Here is a 15834-nt window from a genome sequence, read left to right on the forward strand (position 1 = left end):
TCCAGTCCCCTAAGTTTTTCTTAAAGTTCATAAAATGCATCTATTTGAGAGTCGATGAGCCTAATCCCCCGAGGGGGTCCACATTATAGAACATGTAAGATACCACATGAGTTCAAAAGAAAGAGTATTATATTTAGTAAAATTCATAGGACTATATTTACGAAAGAGGTTTTTAAATTACACTTTGAAAAAATTTCGTAAGTTTAATAAAGTAAAATGGATCATTTTAAGACCTTGTAGTATGTGAAGAAAGGGTATTTTTTAATATCCTTCGAACACACATTATATAAATGATTTCTTATAGGTGGCCCCCTCGGAATTTATATATGGTCTTATAAGCATATATACAAGAATCATATGTGATTTTTTATAGAGAGATTATGTTTAATATCGATTTTCATCAATTGAAAGGTGAATTGTGGAGGCTCATCATTCGTATAATTATTTGCTAATTTGTCATTATCCGTGTTTGAGAACTTGTTGAAGGATAGATGAAATAATGATGAAATGGTTTTTGTGTGTTGTGAGCTTATCGTATAACTAAACTAGATAATGATTTCGTACACTTAAGTTGAAAATGCAATTATCATTTTTGTTTTCAAAACTTACGCCTATTCATCTACATCCATATGCATCCCTTTTTCATAACAAATTTGCTATGACATATCTTCCTCTAAAATAAGTTCACCCTATCTTTAGCATTTCTGTGGTGCATATGGCAAAAAGATCTAAATTTAGATCAAATATTTAAAAGCATCCAAATGAAAAGCTCACTTTTATATGAGGTGCGTTCTTTTCTATGTGCATATTCATTTTGCAAGAGGGATTATGGCTTGACATTGGTCGCATCATGTGATTCTAATCATAGTCAAGTAAACAAAGAACTCATGAATGGTACATGTAGCTTTTAATATATGTGCTCACACAAACGATAAATATACTATTCAATAGAAACGATAAATATTACTTGAGTGCGCTACTATACGTGGTGTTGCAATCGGGAAAGCGTTACCGAGTGCAACAAACACTGCAGCAAGTGTTCTCCGTGTCACAAGCCAATAGCTTGACATTATGCATCAATCTCCACGTAATTCGCCGATGGACGTTGTCCACAACTATTGGCCGCCGACCAGCAGCACGAGCTGGCTTATCGCCGTGTGTGGAGTGCTGTTATTTGCATGGACGTTCAAGGGATGGACGCAGCGGCGGCGTCGGCTTCCTCCGGGGCCCTGGCCGTTGCCGGTGGTGGGGAACCTGCCGCATTTCATGGGCAATCTGCCGCACGTGCGCCTGGCGCGCTTGGCGGAGAAGTGCGGCCCTCTGATGTGCCTGCGCCTGGGGTCGAAGCCCATGGTGGTGGCCTCGAGCGCGGACGTGGCCCGAGAGTTCCTGCAGACCCACGACATCGCCTTCGCCAGCCGGCCGCCCCTGGAGTTGATCGTAGAGCGCGCCCAGTTCGGGCAGGCCAACGTCCTCATACTGGCGCCGAACGGGCCCCACTGGCGCCACGTCAGAAAGGTGGCCACGTCGCTGCTCCTGAGCGCCGCGAGGGTGCAGGAGACTCAGCCGCTCCGGAGACAGGAGCTGGGCCGTCTCCTCCAGGGCCTGGTGCCCCTCGCACGTGCGGGAGCCAGCACAAGGAACTTTAGACACCTATCCATATAGAAAAAAAAGAGGAAGTTTCTAGATACTTATCAAAGTATCTAGAAAAAGTCTCATGTAGTAAAAGTGGAACACTTTACAAGTTAGTGATATAGTAAAAAATTCCTATATAGGAATTTCAAAATTCTCTAGTTATTTATGTAGTGAAATTTTACTATATAAACAGACTAGTTAGAACTAATCATATAGTATTTTATATATATAAAAAAACTAGTTGCAATCATGTAGATAGTTTTAAGAATTACTAATATGGTAAAAAATATAAATCAAAATAATAAAAAGAATTAAAAGATATTATCTTTATTAATAAAGAGGTCAATTCAAGATACATATATCATCAATACTCAAAGATTTATTGTGATTTTTTGTAACATGAATTTTCTCTCTATAGAGTAACCAATCTACGAGAGCTTTTCTCATGGCTGGCAATGTTTGCTCATTGCGTCCTCCTAAAAAAGTAGGATCTCTCTTAATAACACCATATGTAGATTTTAATGATGCATATAGCTCATCAATGGATTGGATGTCTAAATATTTGAGGAGAATGGTTTCTTGGTCTCCCTCTTCAAATGCATTAACAACCTGCATTTTAGAAATACAACATAGATTAGAGTGCTACCACATCATAATTTAATTAGCTGCTCTATTGTCTTAATATTTAATAACATTGAGTTACCGGTGAAGTTCTTGATGGCAATTCTATATTAGAAGGATCCACACTTTTTGATGGCTCAACATGGTTGAGAGTCTATAGTATAGACAAGAAAATAAAGTTAACAAAATTAAATTATGCCACATTTAGTAAAAAAGAAATGCAAAGAAGTACCTTAGATAATTTTTTATTTTTGCCCTTACTCTCCTTTTGTTGTTGCTTACTTTGCTGCATTTTCTCGCTCAACTTATCACAATAAGTTTGTAATTAGATATAATTTATTAAATGCATATATTAAAATAAAATATCAAGAGATAGCTAAGCATACCTTTCGTACACGAAGACTTTTCCGTGCTACTTCAACCTCCTCAGGATCTTGGATCATATCTTATGGAAGAGAGTGTTCACTACCGCATGAACCCTATAATACAAGAAAAGTAAAACTTAGAATGGAATATCTTTAAATTTAAAAGTATACAAAAATTAAGAATATATGTATATATTCCTCATACAGATGGAATTCCTTGTAGTAGCTCCATAAAACTATGATCTGAGTTTAAATAGTCCTGAAACATAGGTTAAGTGTTAGAGACAATCAAATGAAAAAAGACTACAAACCAAGATATACTAACCATTTCATTATTTTTTTGACATTTTTCGGAAGCAGAAATTGAAACAAGAGGTGGACCATCATTGTGAGATTCCAACTAGTACAAGCAAGAAAATTGAAGTCAATATCAAAAACTAAAAACTCTAAATATTAAAATATTTAAATGAGTGAACGATGTACATACATGTGTTGCACTATTCTCAGAAAAGATGCATTGTTCTTCCACCATAAGTTGTGGATAATACACCTCCTCACTTGTATCCTAAAATTTTAGAGAAAATATAATGAAAGGTAAATATATCTAAGAAACCTAAAGTGAAATGATTATAATAATGATAAAGATAATAAAAATTATACAATAGAAAAAATAAAACTTGAGATGAAAATTGCAAATCTTACCGGTTTTTGTTGCATATCTACTTGCTCGAAGCTACGATTCTTCTATTAAAAAAACATAGTTGTGCCAATCAGTACCAATTTCTTGTGTATATAATCTATGGGGTGAGAAAATTTTGATAAATAAGTATGCTTACCAAAGATATATCCACCAAAGATGATCTTTTTCTCTTGAGTTTCTTTCTGAGATTTTGAGCAACAGAAAGATAGTACAGATATACATCCTCCTTTTTCCAAAGGTAAGTAGCACCAGGAAACTCAAGGGGTAAAATTTGATCATAGTTTTGATCTATGATCTCTAAAATTCTATGTTTGTCATCTTTATTATTATGAAACCGCAAATCATTGCCAATCTCATGGCTCTTGACCCAATTATACACTTTTTTGTGATTAGCACAATACCTAACATTTTGCGTATCTCGATAGTATTTTAGTAAAAATGGTTTTCCAAACTCATCTTGGTCATCTCGACTAATCCTTTTAGGTGGTTTGAAAATCTGGTCATATGTAGGAGTCTTCATCAGAGATACATCCCCTATTTGTATACTCTTGATTTGCTTTTGAGGTGGCAACTGGACTCTTTTACTTTGTATTGAAACTGGTTTGCTCATGCTCATTGTTTGTTCGGAACTATCATTCTTTGATTTTAGTTCCTCAATTGTTTTTTACAAAGTGATAATAGTTTGCATCATTGAATCTAGAGTTTGTTGACTTGGGGAGGCCATGAGACAAGCTAAAATTAAATCAAGAAACTATGTTAATATTCAACCAATAAAGAATCAATCAATCATATAAAAAGGATACAATATACAACTATACAAACCATGAGACAAGCTAAAATCAAACAAGATACAAGCTAAAATCAAATTTACAACTTTATATGCTAGTATTCCTCAAACAAGAGATTATATCCATACATTAATCTTCTTCAAGCAAGAAATTTTCTCATTTTTTAATAATCACACATGCACACATACACACATACACACAAAGGTCCAACTACCTATACATGAGACACAACATGAGCTATATCCACGAGATACCGTCCTAATATACAAACACCCATAGATAAAGCATTATGATATACACAATGGGATGGCGATCAGATAATGATATCCATTATGACCAATGCTACTAGCACCCATTTCAATCTCCAAGAATGCAACACACACACACTCTCTCTCTCTAAAGCAGTCAAGTTACATCACGTGATCTCCACACTATTGGAACATTTATAGACTCTCCACTTGATAATGTTACTCTCCTTCTCTTTGTAACTTCAAAGTTTGACATTACCATGCAACACAAATTCTAATCCCTCCAAATATCTTCATCAATATCAATTCTCCATGTACTTCTAATATGATCACACTTCAACCATGACAATTTGCACATTTTTTCTTCATAATTTACCTCTCTTATCATTGCATGAATGTACTCCCCATCCATATCATCATGTTTTCTTGCCAACACAATATCATATTTTTCCAACCAAGGAGGTATACAACCAACTGCCCCTATTTGTAATAATCTTGTTCTTTGAATTAGATCTTTTACCTCATATGCAATAAGTCTATTATGGAAAGGCAAAGGAACAAACTTATGCAATAAAGAACTCAATGGTCTTATGCAATCCCATGTAAATGGAAGTCGTTGAGTTTGTAGTACACTCATTCCCATGATTGGATCTATAAGTAAGCATTCTTCATTTTCTTTTACAGTTATGCATTGCTTGTAATATTCTCCACTAAAAAAGGTGTAATACTCCCCATCCCATTGAATGGAAAAAATATTAGTGATTCTTGCTTTCCAATGACCTATACTTTCTAATGTACTACAAAAAGTGTCAGTTTTTACCACGACGTCATCTGCGATCTTGTATATTTCTCCATTGTAAAGAATTCTTCTATATGTGGTAACTAGATGTACTACTAGTGTATTCTCTTGAAGACCAAGAAATTGTGCACTATATTTTTGTTCTTCGGATAAAAGGGGCCTACGTTCTCTTCTCTTTTTTGTGATTAGAATGCCTTTTTCACGCATCATTATGTTACAGGGATATTGGGAATCATCTCTTTCAAAAAGTTTCCACATCTCCTTTGCCTTCTCAATTGAAGAAACCTCCACAATGCCATTCTCATGAAATGAATAACAACACGATGTCTGGTAATCAGTGAAAGCATAACCATCAGGTAAAACAAGACAGGCATGTACTTGGATAAGCATTCTTTCATGTGGAAAAAGCCCATCTACTTCCATTTCTAATAACTTAAATATTGAAGTGAAGAATGTCCTCTTATAATAATTTACATAAGATATTTCGTTAAAGCGATTATTAGTCTTTATCGCTATATACAATGCTACCATTCGCTCAAAGTCACAACACCAATACACATCATGCGATCCATGTCTCAATATGTCATCTAGTAGTTCTCCATTTCCCGCAACGTGTTCTAAGGGAGAAGAATTTGCACCAAAGGCTTCTTCCTTTCGCACTCTCCAAGCAGAAAACAAAGTACGTACAACACCTAAACATTCTTTTGACCAACCAATACATCGACTATAACTATAGAAGGCATGTGCAATATCTATAAGCAACAAACCTAGGTCAAAAATTGACTTTGGTATCTCATCAACTATACCTAAAATATATGGTAAGCACCATCGGATCAACTTTCGGTTCTCTTCGGCCTTAAAGCTTTCATAGTACTTACTTGGATTACAAGGCCACCGTCCATGACAAATAGAGGGTGGAGAGAGCTTATAAGCCTTTTCACAACAAAAATCTAACATCTTTTTCTTTTCATTGGATATGGCTCTCATGAGTAGTCGTATGTATTTTTGAAATATATTTAGAGATAACACATGCATAGCATCATATACCAAGTCTATTGACAAGTTAAAACCATACAAATCATACAGTTTCCATAGAATAGACTCTCCAGCTAATCCTGCAAGCTTTAGTTTTCCATCCTTTTCAGCTTGTGTGGATGCCCTCTTTGAACTTGATAAGGCATCAATCATTTCACCTATGGACCGTTGGGTTGGAGGATATCTTGCTTGATATCGACTACCATCGTAAAGGTAACGTCCTTGGAATGAGGGATTACTAGTATCAAGAGTAGCTTGGGCTTTGTCTCTACGACAAAAGAATTGCCCACCATCTTTGAAGGATCCTATTTTGCATTGTGCAGGATGATCCCCTGTAACCATCATTAGCATTGATCTAACAACACAAAAGTTTGATTGCCCCATTGGATTTTCAAAAATCTTTTCTACATGATAGTTGTATGACACTTGCATACCATTTATGTAAAGGTCTTGTAGCTCACTAATAAGTGGTCTTAAAAAAGTTTGAAATACATCAGGATTATTACGAATAAATTTAGAGTAACTAAAAGGTATAAATAAAATAGGAATAATGCCTAATATGGAACCCTTCCCACCATTAAGGACCTTAATTTCAACCACACCACAGTCTTTTTGAGTAGTACGAGAGGCTTGGAAGCCATCCCAATGTAAAAGAAGTGCCAAGTTTCGAGGATCACCTTTACACTTTTTCTTTTTACATTTTTTGAGATGTCGGCATTTTTTACAAACAAAATTATACTCTTGCATCTCTTGGTCAAAACCTTGTTCTAGAACTATTGAAAAACAAGACCTTGGAAAAGTTGTATATACTTTCCCACATGTAGGGTTGTTGCATACAACAACCATCTCATACTCAGCATCAGGATTCCAAAAATCTTGATACTCACGACACTTTGTTCCATCCCAAAACTTGTTTATGAATTCTGGTTGCATATGGATATCTTTCCCTAACCATCTTGTTTTATGACGCCACATGCTTAGGAAATCATGACAAAGTGTCCTGGATCGCACTAAAAGCTCTAATTGTTTCTTTAGAGGCAAATAATCAATAGCTAACATTTCTCTCCTTGGTTTATTGCATTTTTGACACTTTTCACAACATTCAATACAATCACGCTTTAGTATTCTTTTTCGCATATTTTGTTTGCAAGAACACAATACTACATCTTTGGTATAAGAATCTTCTTTACTAGGTGTACGAAGTTCAATTTCATGATCATTGTTTTTACTTCCCATGCAAAACCTATAGCGCTCAGGTTGGACCATGCCAAGACCATGATACATAGAGTCAAGTTACTCCCAAGATGTCGGGACTCTTACTCCATCAAGATTTCCATCCCATGTATCAGGTAGTTGCACTAATAGCTTACTTAAACTTGGCTTGCACTCTTCAACTCTTTGAGCCCTAGCCCTTGGATTGCCCATGTCTCCAAATAATAATTGGAGCATCTTCTCTTGTGCACTAATTGATATTCGGTTCTCATCCCAAAGAGCTTGAAGCTCAATTATTTTTTGTATAGTTTGTTGATATAATGATGGCCCAACAATAGATATGTGATTGTCTATAGAAGGATCTATTTGAGGAGACTCAGCATGGTTAATTGAGTTGTTGTCATGACTGAAGGGGGGACTTATAGAAGTATTGATAGTTTGATCATTGCTTTGTTCATGTTGCCTTTCATTAGAAGGAGTAAAACCAATTTGCATACTTAGTGCATCATATTTGGCCTTCAACTCTTGGTGCCTAAGAAAAGTTTGTGGACCAACACTCCTCCCACCATTACAATATGCAAGGCAATCACACCACCTACGTCGTCTATTTAAATCATCTATGTTAGTTTCACAATGCATTGGAGATGATTCTTCGTGCCTTCGGTTCTCAAGATGATCTCCTTGCACATTTGAGTCCCTTGGTTCACTAGGATGTGATCTTTCTAGAGAAGAATGTGTAATCCCAAGCATGTCATTTTTAGCGTGTCTAAAATAAGTACTACGATTCACTAATTGCGAACCTTCAGTACTATGTGCACACTTATAGTTACATGTACATTTTCTTAATGTTCTTGTAGAAGAAGACATCCCTTACTTGAGTATCTTCAATCTTCAATCCAAGGTTGATGAAATTATGAGCTCCACAATTAAAACTCCAAGACTGCAAAAAAAACCGACCCATAACATAGTTTACATTAATAACATATTTTAGTTGCACAATTAATATCATAGTCTATACTAGTTTAGCATTAGAGCTACATTTAAAACCATACTTTGTAGTGTCTATTAGTGTCTTGGAAATAAACACACGATTTCACAAGTAGGATGAGAAACCCTAAGTCGCGAAAGAAAGGTGTTGGGAGAACTCTTAGAGTTTTCCTTGCACCCTTGAAATTCATAAGGATTGGCAGTATTTGTGGAATGTTAACAATGCTAGAGGTGCAAATGAGAGGCATACTAGGGAGAATCCCAATATTAACTACGAAGATCCAAAGGTCCAAGGACCCTTGCATCCTAGTGCAACCAATGCTATGTTCCAAACTGTGAGCTAAATGGAAATTGGCTAGATTAGATGGGGGAAGTGGAGTGGTATTGTGTGGAGGCTATCTCAATTATTGGAAGCTTAGCTGATAGGAAACCTTGCAAGTCATGTTAGCCCTATAGATCTTTACCTTTTGAGTGCTTTGCACTCCCAAGAACTTTTCATAGTCTTTACGATTTTAAAGAGGGAGTCCACATTTACATAGAAAGAATAGTCCACATTTACACAACTTAAATAACCCAAGCATCTACTAAATCGAACCACACCAAAAAAAGGTCACAATTAGAAGTCACATACTCTGTCCATGGGTATAGGCAAGCATTTGATAAGGTCAAAGACACTATTGAAGCCTTCAATAGACCAAGCATCAATATCTTATTTTATCTCCACCCCTTCTTGCAAGGCACTTGCAACTTTTCTATTCATCTTATAGAATTTATACATATCACTATCAAGAAAGTACCCATCTTCCCCTCTAGGAACAATGGAGGGTTCCAATTTCACAGTGTCCTAATCCAAACCAAGTGGCACCAAAGAGAAAGAACTTCCTTGAAGGTTAAAAGCTTAATTGGTACCAATTCTTTGTGAGATAGTGACATTAGTTTTTGCTCCTTCAAAGGGTCGTAGGTAGTGATCTCTTGAGCCACGTTCTCTTGAGCACTTAATAAGCACTTAAAACCATCTCTCTCCCTACTGCATGCAGAGTACTCTACTGCATGCAGTTCCGATAGAATATTCGGCCTCTAGTGCACGCTGGCCACGGATCTATATATATATATATATATATATCTTTCTCTCTCTCTCTCTCTCTCTCTCTCTCTCTCTCTCTCTCTCTCTCTCTCTCTCTCTCTCTCTCTCTCTCTCTCTCTCTCTCTCTCTCTCTCTCTCTCTCTCTCTCTCTCTCTCTCTCTCTCTCTCTCTCTCTCTCTCTGTGTGTGTGTCTCTCTCTCTCTGTCTGTGTATCTGTCTATCTAATACCGCACGAATCCCCCACACCCTCACCATTACCAGCACGCTAGCTTAATCAAAAACATTCTTCCTTCATTCATTCATCAAAGCTATACATGCTTTCATAAGCTCTGAAACCTCTCTCTCTCTCTCTCTCTCTCTCTCTCTCTCTCTCTCTCTCTCTCTCTCTCTCTCTCTCTCTCTCTCTCTCTCTCTCTCTCTCTCTCTCTCTCTCTCTCTCTCTCTCTCTCTCTCTCTCTCTCTCTCTCTCTCTCTCTCTCTCTCTCTCTCTCTCTCTCTCTCTCTCTCTCTCTCTCTCTCTCTCTCTCTCTCGCCACTGGCTGGCCTCTGCAGCCTTATCAGTTGACACTGCACTAATCCATCCATCCACCAGTAAGTTGCCTTACCTTACCTTCTAATTAGTTCTGATACAGTCGTTTGATTCATTCCATTCAGCTCTGTGCCTTCCATGCTCATCTAATTAGTTCTGACACAGTCGCTTGATTCAGTCCATTTAGCTCTGTGCCTTCCATGCTCATCTAATTAATTTATTACAATCATTAGGCCTAAAATTTGAAGGTTTGCAACACCCTTCAAAGGGGAGTTTTCCCTTCTAAGTAAGGGTGATAAATATATTATTACCCTTAAAATTAAAAGGTAATAAATTTAGAAATCATTAACATCATGATCATGATCATCAACCCGCTGTCAATTTAACCTTTCCAACGATGGTTTGACAAGGAGAGGACCCAATAGTCTTGAATACACAGATCAGACACACGCCTGATCAGCTTATTGACTTCAACCTTGTTTTGTCATGCAATTTCAACAGTTATTTGCATTGGAATTCTGACCATTTGCGTCGAGTAATGTGAAACTGTCACTGTTTTAATTGTTTGTTAATGCACGAATCCCACTGCCCACCTTTTCCCTCTGGTAGGAGTAAAAATTTGTATTATGTCTCAATTGTCTGTTTCTAAAATCCACCCATGCCCTAGACTGATACAGGCTTCATGCAGATGCACCCATGTCATTTCTCATTAAGTACCCTCACCAATCCTTGAATTAGAATTTAAAACATAAGATCATGGGACAAATTAATCATAGCCAAATGTAATCACAAAGTGTTACTATCATAGTTGTTAGCTTTAATACCATCACTCTTGTCTATGACAAAACAAAAAATTCAAACCTTTAAAGCTCGATAGGACTTTAGAAATTACCTGAATAGTCATGACTGCATAGGAATCAAAATTCTCTGTAAACGAGAATTGCATGCACGTCTGCATCTATCCATTGATATTGGCATTATATATAGACTACTGTAACAAAGAATGGATGCATCATGCATATAGTAGACTACATAGAGTGGATGGATGCATAGGGCCAGTAAACAATCCACCCTTTCACATGTGGAGACAATGTAGAATATATATGTAAAACTGTGACTATAGATAGATGTACATGTCCTGATTAAGGTGTGTGGTTCACTTTGAGTTTCTTGTTTTTTAAAAGATAGAATTTCATTTTCTGTTTTTGGCTTGAATAACAAGCCTTCGGCACAGTTTTCTAGTCATGAAATTTGTTGCCACTGTATTGGCCGGCTATAATGAAATCTAACTTTTGGGCCAATGTCAGAACTGACGTAAGATAGCTGGAAGCAAACATATCCTCCTGTAGTTACATGGTAGGATCATATCAGAGCACATTCTGCAATTCCTTATCATTGATTGATAACAACCGTTACATTTGTTTTTGCTGGAAAGCCTAGTAAGATATAATCTGATCTTGGCCTTGATATCTATCCGGAAAATTCGTGTACAGTTTAAGTTTTTCTCATGTTCATTTATGTATTTGATAATGTGTGTGTGTGTGTGTGTGTGTATGACATTCTGAATTGGGTATCATCGCCTTTAAAGGAGCAGTGTGGGTTTCTTAAATGCAATCAACAAGTTTCAAGGAGGAGCTTCTCGAGCCTGCTAAGATCACCAGGAGATGCATCTATGTCCCCTAAAAGGTGCTTATGCGATCAGATTTCCAAGTTACTGGATTTAGTTTCATCAAAGCATGTTTTCCAGGACTTTAAATGTGAAAGGAATCATATAAAACTTAAACAATCTAGACATCATCTGCCTATAGGCATGATATTGAGCTGAATCTGCCCATTATCTTCCTATAAGCATGATAGTTAAGCTTATAATTATATGGATTGCGCCATAAGGTGATTATATGTAGGTTAGCGTCTTAATATGGCTGGAGCAATCAGCTGCAGGGCTTATAGAAGGGCAAAGTTATCATGTTCTGATTATTATTGAGGGTGTGCAAATGCAGGGGTGAAGAAGAGTATGAGGAATCTGACCACGGGGTGATAGTGAATCCAAGGAAGAAGCAGAAACTCAATGGAGGGATATACAGCATGATGGGAATGATGTTGCAACAACAACAGCAGCAGCAACAAGAACAACATCCATTAAAGCTCCTCTCTGCGAGACATGCAGCGATCGATCTCCATCTACCAGCAGCAGCTGACTTGAAAAGCAGTGCATGCAGGAGTTTTGTGATGGGGGCAACCTGTTGATGAGCACACTCCTACCTCCTCCTCTCTGCGAGACATGCAATGATCGATGTATGGCTTCGTTGGCTCCAACCATGGTAATTCTCACATGATGAATTACAACAACATCGGTAAGCAATCATTTCTCTCTCTCAATTTCAAGGATTACATCATGTCCTATCACAATAGACAGGAGATCATGTAGCTCAATGGAATAAGAATGGATAAACCTGGAGCAACATATCCTGGAGTTCCTTTGACCTTTGCAGAGCTTACATGCTTGGCAATCCCAAAATTTGCTAGTTTGGCCACCATCTCCTGATCTAAAAGTATGTTGCTCTGCTTTACATCACGTTGGACAATTTGTTTCCTGAGGCCATGATGCAAGTAGGCAAGCCCATTAGCCACAGCCAATACTATTTGCAACCTCAAGGGTAGAGTGGGCTCCTGACAATGGAGCATACTTCATGATCAGGAGATCGAACCTTGATGCCTGCATAATGTGCCTGTTTAATGTGCCTGTTATAGGCAGATACTGCTGGAGAAAGCAATGGTGAGACCTCCTTCACCTTCCATTTTGAGCAATGGTAAAAGACATATTAAACAGGAGATCGATCAGGACTGCTTAATGTGCCTGTTATAGGCAGATACTGCTAGAGAAAGCAATGGTGAGACCTCCTTCACCTTCCATTTTGAGCAATGGTAAAAGGCATATCTCAGGAGTAAAAGTCATATCAAAGGCTCGTAGATAGTGATCTCTTGAGCCACGTTCTCTTGAGCACTTAATAGAAAGAGGGATATTTAATAAGCACTTAAAACCATCTCTCTCCCTACTGCATGCAGAGTACTCTACTGCATGCAGTTCCGACAGAATATTCCTCTACTGCATGCTATAGCTCCCAACCTTAGTGCTTTACTGCATGGCTCCAACAGAGTACTCTACTACATGCTATGGCTCTGACAGAGTACTCTACTGCATGCTATGGCTCCCAACCTTAGTGCTTTACGCTCATAATTACTACAGTGCCAAGCTGCCACATCGGACTGATTAACACGATCTATTAAGTACAATAGCAGCATATTGCAATCTAGAATAGGCATGTTATGCCCCTAGAGTAATGGGCTATGGCTCCCAGCCTTAATGTTGTATGACTGTGTGTGCTAAATTCTGCGCCAACCGATCCCTCCTCCTCTCTGCGAGACATGCAGCGATCGATCTCCATCTACCAGCAGCAGCTGACTTGAAAAGCAGTGCATGCAGTGATGGGGGCAACCTATTGATGAGCACGCTCCAACCTCCTCCTCTCTGCGAGACATGCAACAATCGATGTATGGCTTCGTTGGCTGCAAGCATGGTAATTCTCACATGATGAATTACAACAACATCGGTAAGCAGTCATTTCTCTCTCTCAATTTCAAGGATTACATCATGTCCTATCACAATAGACAGGAGTTTAATGTTCCTGTTATAGGCAGATACTGCTGGAGAAAGCAATGGTGAGACCTCCTTCACCTTCCATTTTGAGCAATGGTAAAAGACATATTAAACAGGAGATCGATCAGAACTGCTTAATGTGCCTGTTATAGGCAGATACTGCTGGAGAAAGCAATGGTGAGACCTCCTTCACCTTCCATTTTGAGCAATGGTAAAAGGCATATCTCAGGAGAAAAAGGAAAATGGCAAGCCCAAATATAGAGCCCAAAACAATAAGTACTTTATACCCCACCTTGAGCTTTGATTTATTTTGTGATTGAGCCTGAGAGTTGGACCTGAGAGTGAGTTCATGGAGAGATCCAAACTCTCCAAACCTTGCAAGCTTGAGACAGCTTCTGGTATGCTTCCTGTTAATGAATTTTGAGAAAGGTTGAGGCTTATTAAATTCACACAATTCCCAATGCTTGCTGGCATTGTCCCAGATAGATTATTTGCAGATAGGTCTATGCTTTGCACATGAATTAATTGTCCTATCCCTAGTGGTATGATGCCATTAAGCAGGTTGCAGGGCATGGAGAAACTGAAAGTCATTGTTGGCAAGCTTGCAACCGTGTCAGGATTAGTCCCATTAATGCGATTATTACCAAGATTGAGATTCTGCATTGCAGTCAGATTTGAAAAGGCCAATGGAATGCCTCCTGCTAGCATGTTGTTCTGTATAGAGAGCTCAGTTAGATGCTGAAGGCTACCTAGGCACATATGCACTCTAAGGGTGGAGAAAAGTGATGGCCAACCTCAAGAACAGATGTAGGCTCTACAGAGTCGTTAGGAAACTGATGAGCAGCAAAAGAAGTGGTTACCACTTGCATGCCGACAATCCATCTTAGGATGCTATGCCCAGACAGAACTTGGCCATGGATCAAACGTACAAGGGTTGGAAACTACAGCAACATTCGATCCTTCAATGGATGAGTTTATACATAGTCCTACTCTTAACATCTACAAAAGCATTTCTGTTTTATTTTATCAGCCAGGCACTGGCCGTCTACATATGCAACTTAGAATATCGTCTTCTTTATTTAATTGTTTTGGGCAGTGGTGGCCATGAGGCTTGAGAAAGGTGTCAACACATGCAATCATTTATGCACATCTGCGTGACAGATGGCCATGACTATGGCATACACAATGCAGGTAAGGTAATTACTATGTTGTGTCATGCGTGACTTACTCATATCTTGCAGGTTGGCAACAGTAACAAAAGAGGGGAAGTATGTACCATCTGGTGTACCACGGAAACTAGGTTATGGGGCAATGGTATTTGTGAATGACAATGAATTGGGATGAAGGACGACAATTAATTGGATATCTAACCAATGAACAGGTGATTCTAGCAAGAGAACAGCTCCGGGAGTTGTATTGTCAGGTAAGTAGCATATTGAGCAGTGTGCTTCAGTGTCATAATACGTCTTTGACACTATCATCAATTGTGTGCCTCAGTATGGTTATGTGCCTCAGTACGATTTTCTAGTATGTAATATTTGTCAATCAATCGCATCTCCAACATTCTCAATGACCCGTGGTGAATCACACAACCCTTGGCTAGCAATAGAAATGGACAAACTAGCTCTCACAGTTTTCAGATTACTGCAGGTGCCATTAGTCTTCTGCAGAGATACTCACCGTCTTCAGATTACTACAGGTGGCATTAGTCTTCTATAGAGATACTCTGTTGAGGCTCTGGTTGCTGTGGTGGCAATGTAGCATCTACATCACTGCAATGGATGAATCACACAACCCTTGGCTAGCAATAGAAATGGACAAACCAGCTCTCACAGTTTTCAGATTACTGCAGGTGCCATTAGTCTTCTGCAGAGATACTCACCATCTTCAGATTACTACAGGTGGCATTAGTCTTCTACAGAGATACTCTGTTGAGGCTCTGGTTGCTGTGCTGGCAATGTAGCATCCACATCACTGCAATGGATGTGTTGATTAGAGTCTGAAGCATCAGAATGCTCATGTTAGGATCTACTCCCCTTGGCAAAGATCTTGAAGATGCATTCAAGGCCAGAGTCTCCCATGCAATCATTGGGCAGGTCTGTACTTAACATTAACAATTTTGATCTCTTTCCCTGCTGTCTGTGAAGACATTGTGCAGGGCTATGGGATGACT

Source organism: Lygodium microphyllum, chromosome 11 (genome assembly GCF_053477565.2).
Source record: "Lygodium microphyllum isolate KBCC chromosome 11, Lygodium_microphyllum_v1.1.10, whole genome shotgun sequence".
Lineage (NCBI taxonomy): Eukaryota > Viridiplantae > Streptophyta > Polypodiopsida > Schizaeales > Lygodiaceae > Lygodium > Lygodium microphyllum.